General features: G+C 37.9%; 1 protein-coding gene across 3 annotated transcripts in view; it reads right to left on the bottom strand.

The window, feature by feature from the left end:
- RNF185 (ring finger protein 185) overlaps nucleotides 1-10,624 on the bottom strand; it is a 34,955-nt gene extending 24,331 nt beyond the window's left edge. Inside the window, exons 1-3 of one of the 3 annotated variants that reach the window (XM_079149751.1) lie at nucleotides 10,482-10,620; nucleotides 4,397-4,484; nucleotides 4,201-4,277 (exon numbers count right to left, since the gene is read on the bottom strand). The gene's annotated coding sequence lies outside the window, so the exon portion shown is untranslated. Of the gene's footprint in view, nucleotides 1-4,200; nucleotides 4,278-4,396; nucleotides 4,485-10,481 lie in introns of all 3 variants that reach the window. The other 2 variants (XM_079149750.1, XM_079149749.1) reach the window with 2 other exon arrangements.
- Between the last annotated feature and the right edge of the window lie 1,632 nt (nucleotides 10,625-12,256).

The following is a 12,256-nucleotide window of genomic DNA, read 5'->3' as shown; positions in this document are numbered from 1 at the left end:
CAATATTAATTCTGCCTATCCAAGAACTTGGGAGATCTTTCCATCTTCTAAGGTCTTCCTCAATTTCTTTCTTCAATGTTTTGTAGTTTTCATTGTAGAGATCTTTTACCTCTTTGGTTAGATTGATACCCAAGTATTTTATTTTTTTTGAGGCTATTGCAAATGGAGTTGTTTTCCTCACTTCCCTTTCAGCAGTTTCATCACTTGCATATAAAAATGCTGTAGATTTATGCGTGTTGATTTTATAGGCTGCTATTTTGCTGAATTCATTGATGAGGTCTAGAAGTTTTCTGGAGGAGGTTTTTGGATCCTCTAAATATAGAATCATGTCATCCGCAAATAGTGACAGCTTAAGTTCCTCTTTTCCTATTCGTATCCCTTTAATTTCTTTAGTCTGCCTAATTGCTCTGGCTAGAGTTTCAAGGACAATGTTGAATAGAATAGTGAAAGAGGACATCCCTGTCTTGTTCCCGTTTTTAAAGGGAATGGTTTCAGTTTTTCTCCATTAAGAATGATGTTGGCCACGGGCTTAATAAATAGCCTTTACAATGTGCAGGTATGTTCCTACTATCCCTATTTTTTCTAGTGTTTTGAGATAGGGTTTCACTAATTTGCTTAGGGTCTCACTAAATTGCTGAGGCTGGCTTTGAACTAGTGTTTCACTTGCCTCAGTCTCCCAAACTGCTGGGATTACAAGGCGTGAGCAACCAGGTCTGGCCTGCCCTTCTTTTATCATGAGAAGAGTTTACAAAATAAGGGTTTTGTTTTATTTTCATTAAGCCATTGAAATCTCATTAATTAAGACTTTGTAAAATCTCATCAGATTTTTATAAAACCTCATTAATTCAAAAATTAAAAGTTGTAGATGGACACAATACATTTATTTTATTTACTTATTTTTATGTGGTGCTGAGGATCAAACAGTGCCTCAAATGTGGGAGGCAAGTACTCCACCACTGAGCTACAACCCCAGCTCTCATTAATTCAAATTTTAACCAAGGGTGAGGTAACAACCCTCTAAAATATTCTGTAGGTAGAATATTAAAAAGAAAAAAATAAAGTTGATAAGATTTAACTAATTAGGGAAAACTTTCTGAGCTTTAATAACATCCAGTTAATACCTGACAGAACAATGACTTAACTTTTCTTTTCAATAGCAGGTCCTAAAGAGAACTGACGGTGGTTAAAAATAATACAACCAAAATAATACCATTCTGAATAATCTATAATATCGACTTTCACAAATCAGGTTATGTCCTCCATTAATGGCCACTTCCATTAACTTAATTGCCAGTGCAGTGTGACAAACATTTAGAGAATGCCAACTACTAGGCTCAATGATAAAAATAAATCAGACAAGGTTCTGCTTCTAGCCCTCAAGGAGTCTAGGGTCAAGTCAGAATTTAATTGTAAAAAGCTTCTTAGGCGGGGGTTGTAGCTCAGTGCGAAAGTGCTTGCCTGGCATGTGCAATGCACTGGGTTTGATTCTCAGCACCACATATAAATAATTAAAATAAAGGTTCACTGACAACTTAAAAAAAAAAAAAAAAAAGAGGAAAAAAAGAAAGCTTCTTATTCTGTGATGTGTCTTTGCAGAGATGGTAGAGTTAAGAAAAAGAAACTTTTCTGGGCTTTGGCCAGGATCCAATCTCATATTCAAAGACGTCCGTCTTAAAAAGACCACTACTGCTTACATCACAAGGTGTTTCTGCAGAGTAACTGGGATAGTAGACATTGAACTATCAGATGCTATAGAGACTACCATGGGAATCAACCTGATGACTAGTCCCAGAGTGGAATGGCCAACTAGTCACTAGAACCATTTCCAAAGGAGGCAGATTCGGTCAATAACTATAGAAGTATTGCTTCAGTAGTCTGTGTGTCCTTAGACCAGATGGGGGACAAGGGCCTACCACTCAAGTACTGTGTTCCCACTGACCAATGAAATGAAGAGATAGACCAACATTCTTCAGAAACGAAAAACAGAAGACGAGGAGTTATAATAACTGGACAACAATTAAAGTCACCACTGAGAATCTTAAGAAAGAAGCCACTTGGTCCCTACTTTATAATCCACATTTCTAGCAATGCTTATCCACATGACACCAAATGTAAATGTATCAAAAGAAAAAAAAAAATTGGTTTTTATGAAAATTAAAAAAATTCTATGCATCAAAAGACAGTAAAATGGTAACCCACAAAATGGGAGAAAACATTTGCAATCATATATCTGATAAAGGAAAAATTTCCAGAATATATATAGAGAACTCCTAAAACTCAACAACAAAAACAATCCAATTAAAAAATAGACAAAAGATATGAATAGACATTTTTCCAAAGAAGATATATAAACAGTCAATAAGCACATGACAAAGTATTATCATGAACCATTAGGGAAATGAAAATCAAAACTATGAGATACCATCTCATCACATTAGGATGGCTACTATAAAATAAACTAAAGAAAGCAAATATTGGGTTGGGGATATAGCTCAGTTGGTAGAGTGCTTCCCTCCCAAGCACAAAGCCCTGGGTTCAAATCCCTAGCACGCCCCCCCCCCCAAAAAAAAAAAGAACAGAAGAAAGCAAATATTGACAAGAATATGGAGAAATGGAACACTTACACACTCACTGCTGGTGAGAATGTATAATGGCGCACCCACTGCAGTAAACAATATGGAAATTCCTCAAAAAATTAAAAAAAGGACAGGCATGGTGATGCATGCTTGTAATCCCAGCTATTTGTGAGGCTGAGGCCAGAAGATTATAAGTTCAAAGCCTTGGCAAATTAGTGAGCTCCTGTCTCAAAACAAAAAATAAAGAATTTGGGATATAGTTCAGTGGTAGAACGCTGCTGGATTCAATCCCCAGTACTACCAAAAATTAAAAAAAGAATTACCATATGATAATTCGATTTCTGGGTATGTAACTAAAGAACTGAAAGCTGGTCTCATGGAATTATTTGGATATCCGTATTTGTAGCAGCAGTATTCACAACAGGTACAATATAGAAGCATTGTCAGATAAATGAATAATCAAAATATGGTATGTACACATAATGGAACACAGTCAACCTTTAAAAAGAAAATTCTGACATATACTCCAATGTGCAAACCTTGAGGACTATATGTTAAATGAAACAAATCAATCACAAAACAACAAATACTACATAATTCCACTTTTGGAGGTACTTAAAGGTTGTCAAAATCATAGAGACAGTCAGGCACAGTGGTGCAAGCCTGTAATCCCAGTGCCTCAAGAGGCTGAGATAGAAGGATGGCAAGTTCAAAGCCAGTCTCAGCAATGTAGTGAAGCCCTAATACGGTTGCCAGTAAGCAGGAGGAGAAGGGAATAGAGAGTTATTGTTTAATGGGTATTGAGTTTCGGTTTGGCAAAATGAAAATAGTTGTGGAGACATATAATGGTAATGTTTCCACAACAATATGAATGTACTAAATAACACTAAACTGTAAAAATGGTTAAGAAGGTAATTTTTTTCTTTTGGTGCTGGAGTTTGAACCCAGGGATTCTTTACCACTGAGCTACATCCCCAGTCCTTTTGATTTTTGGTTTTGAGTCAGTGTCTTGCTAAGTTGCTGAGGCTGGACTTGAATTTGCAATCCTCCTACCTCAACCTCCTAGATGCTTGGGGTAATGAAAACATTTTGGAAGTAGTGGTGATAGTTACATATTGTGACTGTATGTAAGCCAAAAAATTTTACGCTTAAAAATGAGTACAATGGTAAATTTTATGTTATATATATTTTATCACAATAAAAAATATGTTTTAAAAAAAATCTGTATTGCTCAGCTAAGGGCAATGATGTACACCTGTAACCCTAGCAACTCAGGAAGCTGGATCACAAATTAAGAGGCCGGCCTTAGCCACTTAATGAGACCTTGTCTCAGAATTTAAGAAAGAAAAGAAAAAGAAAAAAAACTGATGATGTCACTCAGTAGAAGAGTGCCACTGGGTTCAATCCCCAGTGCAAAAAAAAAAAAGAAAATGAAAATCAAAACTACATTTTCATGCTACATTATGTCTATACAATAAGGTTTAATGACTTACTGAATAAGTGAATGGATTAGGATATGGATATTAATGCAGTCATTAGAAGTAATGTTTACTAAAGAGACTACCAAGAACATGGAGATATGAGCACTAAAATGTTAACAGATGCTGGGTACCGTGGTGCCTACCTGTAAACCTAGTGACTCAGAAGACTGAGGCAGGAGGATCATAACTTTGAGGTCAACATCAGCAATTTAGCAAGACCCTGTCTCACACAAAACAAAACAAAACAAAACAACACAAAAGAATTGGGGACTGCAGCTCAGCAGTAAAGCTCCCCAGTACTAAAAAATAAAAACAAAAAAAAAAGTTAATAGTGCATACCTATAGCCTTACTCTGGAGACAAAGGCAAGAGGCTCACTTGAGACCCAGGAGTTTGAGACCAGCCTGGGAAACACAGCAAGAGTCCATCTCAGGAGGAAAAAAAAAAAAAAAGTTACTATGTACAATGAATGGAGTAAGAGATGTTTAAAAGGAGGAAAAGGAGATTTATTGGTTATTTTCCAAAATATCTAAAGTCAGAATACATTATTTTCACAATTTAAATTACTGAAGTGTTTCTTTTAAAGTACATCTCCAAGATGGTTTTATTATAGCCAAATGCTGTGGGGGCAAGAGAAGCCTGGAGGGCTGGAGTTGTGGCTCAGCGGTATCGTGTTTGCCCAGCATGTGTGAGGCCCTGGGTTTGATACTCAGCACCACATATAAATAAATAAATTACAAAGATCCACTGACAACTTAAAAAACAAAACAAAAAAAAGAGCAGCCTGGATGCATTAGGACGTCTGCAGTTTTGAGCAGCTGCCCAAGACAAACTGTCTGACTCCTCTTCTCCCTGTCAGTAATCAGCTCCCAAGAAGGATCCCCAAGTGGTTTTATCACATCTTGGATGATGCTGTAGTTTCTGGACACCATCAGTATCCCTTTCATTTGACTATGGTCGCCCAACTCTGCATAATCAGCAGTGTTTGGGGTTGTGCCAAACTCTGCGTGATCAGCAGTCTTAGACAACTTACTCTGTACTTCAGCATATCCAAATTCAACCACATTCAGCTCAGGGAGCTACTGGTATTGCATCAGATTCTGCCATTCAGCTCACTCTGAGTTAGTTACTTCAAGCAGCTTCTAGGGGTGTGCAAACTCTAAATATATACAAAATTGTATACAATGACAAATAAGCCAATTAAAAAATGGGGAAAGGATTTGAATAAACTTGTCCAAATAAAATATACAGATGCTGATAAGCACATGAAAAATGTTTAACTTCATCAGTCATTAGGGAAATGCAAATTCAAACCATAATGATGGGTTGGGGTTGTGTCTCAGTGGTAGAGTGCTTGCCTGGCATGTGTGAGGCTCTGGGTTTGATCCTCAGTATTGCATATAAATAAATAAATAGATAAATAAATAAATAAATGGTTCATCAACAACTAAAAAATATTAAAAAAAAAAAAAACATAATGAGGGCCTGGGGTCATGGTTTAGTGGTAGAGCGCTCCCTTAGCATGTGTGAGGCCCTGGGTTCGATCCTCAGCACCACATAAAAATAAAGTTATTGTGTCCACCTACAACTAAAACAAAATATTTTTAAAAAACCATAATGATAACACTTCAGACCCACTAGGATGGATATCATTTTTTTAATGGGCAATAACAAGTGTTGAGGATGCAGAGAAATTGGAATCCTCATATATTATTAGTGGGAACATAATGGAAAATAGCTTGGCAGTTTCTCAGAAAGTTAAAGAGTTGCCATATGATCCAGAAATTCCACTTGTGGGTATTTATCTAAGAGAACTGAAAATATGTCCAAACAAAAACCTGCACATGAATATTCATAGCAGCATCATTCATAATTACCAAAAGAAAAATCCTGGGCATCAGTTAACTAATGAACAAACTGATGGATAAACAAATTGTGGTATACTCCTACAGTGAAATATTAGCAAGTAATAAAAAGGAAATGATATACTGTTACATGCTACAACATGGATGAACCATGAAAATATGCTTATGAGAATGCCGGACACAAAAAGTCATATACTGTATGATTCCAATTATATTAAATATTCAGAATAGGCAAATTCAGAGACAAAAAAGAGATTAGTGGTTGCCAGGAGATGGGAAGAGGGGGTAAAACAGAGTGACTGTTTACATGTACAGGGGTTCTTTTCAGTGTAATGAAATGTGCTAGAATTATATAGTGGTGATGACTACACAACTTTGTGAATACACTAAAAAACCACTATATTGAACACTTTAAATCAGTGAATTTTCTGGTATGTGAATTACACATAAAAAAAGTTTGAAAAACATTTTACAAAATAATAGGCCAGTCCTGTTTAAAAGTTTACAGTTTGAAGGACACACTGAGGAATTGTCCCAGATTGGAGGCTTTACAACTCAGTGTGATCCAAGATCTTAGTCTGGATCCTGGAACAGAAAAAGGATTGGGACAAATGACAAAATTTTAATAAAATATATAGATTAGAGCCAGGTACCTGCAACTTGGGAAGGTGAGGCAGAGGATTACAAGTTTGAGGCAAATTTAGGGAGAAACTGTCTCAAAATAAAAAATAAAGCCAGATGTGGTAGTGGCACATGCCTGTAATCCCAGCAACTTGGGAGGCTGAGGCAGGAGGACAGCAAGTTCAAAGCCAGTCTCAGGAACTTAGCGAGGCCCTAAGCAACTCAGTGAGACCCTGTCTCTAAATAAAATATAAAAAAGGGCTGGGGGTGTGGCTCAGTGGTTAAGTGCCCTTGGGTTCAATCCCTGGTACCAAATACAAATAAATAATAAAAATAAATAAAAAATAAAAAGGACTGAAGATGTAGCTCAGTCGTCAGTAGTAAAGCACCCCTGAGTTCAATACCAGATACCACTCCCCCACCCTTCCACCCCAACAAAGTCTATAGTTAGTAGTTTTTAATCAATGTTAAGTTTTTTGCTTAATTTTAATACACTTATGTAGAGTGTTAACATTAGGAGAAGTTAGATGGAGGATATACAGTAAGTCTGTGAATTACTTTTGCAGTCTAAAATTTTTAAAATAAAAAATTTTAAAAAATGTACATGATACGGGTCAGAAACTGGCAGATTTTTTAAATATAAAGGACAATACAGTAAACGTTTTAGACTCTGTGGGCCTTATAGACACTGTGCTAACTACTGAACTCCACTGTTACAGAATTAAAGCAGCCAAAGATAATATTGTAAATAAATGGGTGTGGTTGACAATAGCTAGATTGTGGAACCAACCTAGATGCCCTTCAATTGACGAATGGATAAAAAAACTGTGATATATATACACAATGGAATATTACTGAGCCATAAAGAATAGTAAAATTATGGCATTTGCTGGTAAATGGAGTTGGAAAATATCATGCTAAGTGAAATAGGCCAAGCCTAAAAAACCAAAGGCCAAATGTTTTCTCTGTTAAGTGCATGACAATATATAATGATGGGGGATGGCAGGGGGAAGAGAAGAATGAAGGAACTTTGGATGGTGTAGAGGAAAAAGGGATGGGAGGGGGTGGGAATGGAAAAACAGTAGAATGAAACATAGTATTACCCTATATATATGTATGATTACATGAATGGCATGAATATACATTGTGTACAACAATAGAAATGAAAAGCTGTACCCCACTTGTGTACAATGAATCAAAATGTGTCTGTAAAAATAAAAAATATTTTAATAAAAAAATAAAGAAATGGGTGTGGTTGAAACCGGACACTGAAATTTGATTTTCCTATCATGAACTATTATTGTTCTTTTCAATTTATTCCTCATTTAAAAATGTAAGAACCATTCTTAGATCACGGGCCAGGCGAAAAGAAGTGGTAGAGCGAGATTTTGCAAATTTCTGCTTCAATTAAAAAAAAAAAAAAAAAAGGTTCACGTCAAATCCACTTGGCAACACTAGATTAAAAAAGTAAAACAAGTTATCAGCCTGCTTTACAAAGCCCCCCCTTTCTGTCGTACTGGGGATTGAACCCAGGGGTGCTTTACCACTGAGCTGCATCCCTAGCCCTTTTTACTTTTGTGAGACAGGGTCTCACTAAGTAATGAGGCTGGCCTCAAACTTGAAATTCTCCTGTCTCAGTCTCTCAAGTAGCTGGGATTATAGGCATGCATCACCATGTTGAGATTTTTTTTGCCCATTTTTTTTTCTTTAAAAAAATATTTTATTAGTTGTTGATGGATCTTATTTTATTTACTTATTTATATGTAGTGCTGAGAACTGAACCCAGTGCCTTCCACATGCTAGGCAAGCACTCTGCCACTGAGCCACACCACCAGCTAGCCCATTTCTTTATTGCAGAACTTCTCAGTGCATTTAATGTGGGACTACACATGGAGAAATTCTAAGAATAGTATGCAGCTTTTCCAAAACTTATTTTTACCATCAAACCCTCTTTCCAGAGGCATCTCTTCAGACCACTGACCTTATTAAACACTGAGTCAGGTATTTCATTAATACCTGGAACTCCCAGATTGATAAGTTTTAAAAACTCCCAACAAATTAAGAACATTTTACCCAGCACCATGATGACATCTGAATAAGCATTTCACAACTATTTTTTTTTTGCCCTTGAGAAACACAAACAAGTAAAAAACACAGGCATGAAGTTTTGGCTAAAACTTTTTTTTTGGGGGGGAGAGTTCAGCAGAATCGGGTTATAATTCAGAACCTCTACTCCATAAGATGACATAATCATTCGTAAATATTCTAACAGGTGTTGTAAAAGTGATCTACTTGGAGTTTGGTAAAGCACAAAATAAGGATATATGACATTTGATGAGAAAAACTAAACACATGCTAAAGCATCATCTGTAGATTACATGCAAATGAGCATGAACTGGCAAATTAAATCCATCATAGAACAGGTTTATTTGCTGTATGGAAAGCTAGCTTACAGAGTTAAAAAAGTTCTCTCACATCTACATGCTGGAAAAGAAAGATTAAAGAGGGATGTATGTCCCAGAGAGAAGGTTGGCCTAAACAACTTGGAGGGGTCCTTTATTCTATGATGTAGGGTTCACTGGTTTCTCCTGATCACAAAGTCTTCTGAGGCATTTTCAATTTGTTTTTAGAAAATAATAAAGTAAGCTACTAACCAATGGATGGCACCCTGTTAAGTTATTCACAGAACAAACAGTTCAGGCACCTCTATCAGATGTTCGGGCATTTCAAAGTCCTTGAAAAGGATGGTGCACAGCACAACCAGGAAGAGATTACATAAGATCAGGTGTTAGACGTAGGCTAGAGGAAATGAGGTGTCAACAAAAGAAAGCAGAAGAAAGAAATTTATTGTGAGGGCAATCTGCACCAGAAAGATTCAAAGCAATTACTTAGAATCAGAGACTTTGAAGTTGGAAAAAACCTTCCTCTAAAACCTGCAGTCCTCCTTCCACAAGGAAACAATTCATCCTATTGCTAGTCGCCTCTGATGATTTTTCTCACCTCTGATGATTTTTCCATCAATTTCTTCTACTAAGTAAAAAATCTTGTCTTCCTGTAGAATCCACCTATTAGACCTAGTTCTATTTCCTTCCACCCCAAAGATGAAGGTCTCTTCGCCATAACATTTTTTTCCCTCTTCAATTTTTTAAAAAATTATTTTCCTTTCAGTGTTCTTTTCTAGCCTAACATTCTACTTTTTTCAAAGTTCCTGAACTGGCCCCAACTGCCTCAAAGCGAAGAAAGGATATCTACGATTCATAGCAGGAATCACTTAAGATCAATAGGCTTAAAACATCAGAAAGTATAGAATTTCCAAGGCGAATGCTCAAATCACGGTTTCCTAGGTCCTAAACGCACATTCTAAACCAGTTACCTGATTTAGCCCTGCACTGTAAGGCCGGCATCCCAGAAGATTTCAAAGTAGATAGTGTGAGAACCATATTTTGAGAAACACTGCCCCGCTTTACAAATGAGGAAACTAGGCTCAGCACAGAAAAAGGATCTGGCCTAGAACGTACAATTTGCGGTCGGTGGCGAAGTCTCGAACCCAGGTCTTTCAACTCTCACCATAAATGTGTTCATCACATTCCGCGTCTCCACTCGAGGCAAACTTGTTAAATGAGTTTTTCTTCTACTCTTCCACATGAGAGATGCGGTTCCGTACAAGAGAAAGGGACGAAGTCAGGGTAAGCCCTTGCTTGAAACGGAGCTCTTGGGAGCCCTTTCCTTTCTCAAGGCCTCGATTTCCCTTATCTACACTCATGGAACGGAAGACCACAATGCCAGCCTGATCGTTCTTCTGGGGACCGAGGGCTCCGGGCAGGGCCAGGCTTGTCTCCGGGGCCCTGGGCTCAGGTGTCTAACTCCGTGAGGCCCGGAAAGACAGAACCAGGTTCCCGGTCCCCACCTCCCCTGTCGCCTCCTCAGCCCTTCACGTACCTGCCTCCGCGTAGCTAATGTCCCAGAGGCCGCCCCAGCCTACGGGTAGGTCCCGGACGCAAGAGTCCCACAGCCTTGTCAGTCTATAGGATTGGACCTCCGACCCCTCCTACGCGAATTCTGGTCAGCTGACCTAGAGCCTCCCCCTCTCAGAGGAACTTCCGGCTACAACCGGAAAAGGTAGGTCCGGAGCTCTAAGGTTCCGTGTGCTGGCAGCACGCGGAGGAACACGGGGCTGTGTGAAGAGGGAAGAAGTGGCTCCTTGAAGAAAAGGGTGATTGCGGAAGTATTAGATAAGCTTGGAATATCTTGTTGCAGCAGAATGTAAACATCATAATAATGAGAATGTGCAAAAAGGACGCAGGAGTTACCTGCGTCAATTCAGGGCAATTTCAGCATCAAAATACATAACGATAGTAATAGAGTATAACTAATTGAATAAAATAGTAATCTGTAAGCTTTTACGACATAAATTAAAAAGTTAATAAATTGGGGAAAAGAAACGTTTCCATTAGGAGAATGACAACTAATAAACATAACGGAGTTAGAAAATCACAATTGAATGATAAATTCGACGTTTCCATAATACAAGTGCCTCCACAATCTACTTATTGATTATAAAGAAAAACTGATAGTGTTAGATGTAACTAGCAGAAAAAATAAATCGAAGTAATCAAAATTAATGTCAAAGTAAGGGGTTAAGTAGAGATCTTGTGCCTCCTCATAAGATGCCCTGACCTTCTCAGTACACATCTTTTCCATGGTATTTCTGTTACAAGTGCATGGCCCTGGGCATAGAGGTGTAGTTCAGTGGTATAGAACTAGTGTAGCATTTGTGAGGTCCTAGATTCCATCCCCAGGAACGTAAAAAAAAAAAAAAAAAAAAAAAGGGTGTGGTTCAAATCTCCAAATCCAAATTGAGGGACTACTATAACTATCAGTGAACAGCTGAGGAACTGTTTCATTTTAAAGACTAAAGAGCATGACAACAAAATGTGGTGTGTGCCTGGGCTGGAACTGAGACGATATGGTCAAATAGCTATAATGGACAATATTGATGCAAGTAATAAAATTCATATATGGATTGTAGATTTCCTGTCAATACATGTTGTATCAAATCACATACTTTTTGTGTGTGGGTTTCTGGTATTGGATATTGAACCCAGGGCTTTGAATGCTATGCATGCCCTCCACCAATGAATTATATCACCAACGCTTTTTAATTTGTTTGGAGTAGGATCTCACTAAATTGCCCAGGCAAGCCTCAGATTTGTGATCTTCCTGCCTCAGCCTCTGAGTAGCTGGGATTATGGAGTATGCCACCAGGTCTGGCTTCAAATCACATACTGATAGCCCTTCCCTGTGCTGCAATTTACACCCAGGCAATCTTCCTTAGCAGCATTCTTTGTTATTTCATTCATTAGACAAACATTTATTAAGGGTCTATAGTTATCTCAGAGACTGTTAGGGGTTGGACCTGGGAAGGGAGTTGCTGTAATAAATGGTATAAACTCTAGATTAAATGTTTAGCTGTGACCAGGAAATGCATCGGGGTATTTCCAGTCGCAGAAACCTGATTTGAGTCCAGGATCTGAGCAAAAAAAAATAGCAGACCCTGATCCAGGAGCTGGCCTGGCATTCACAGGTAGACCTTTGCCTTCTCCTGTTGAATATTAAAATTTCATAGAACATCAATATCAAACAAAGATGTTCTGTGACCATGATGAATCAAGACAATAACAAGGTCCCCTCCATAATCTTGCCTGAACCCAGAC

Source organism: Sciurus vulgaris (genome assembly GCF_902686455.1).
Source record: "Sciurus vulgaris genome assembly, chromosome: 8".
Taxonomy (NCBI): Eukaryota; Metazoa; Chordata; class Mammalia; order Rodentia; family Sciuridae; genus Sciurus; species Sciurus vulgaris.
This window is presented reverse-complemented; position numbering and strand designations above follow the sequence as displayed.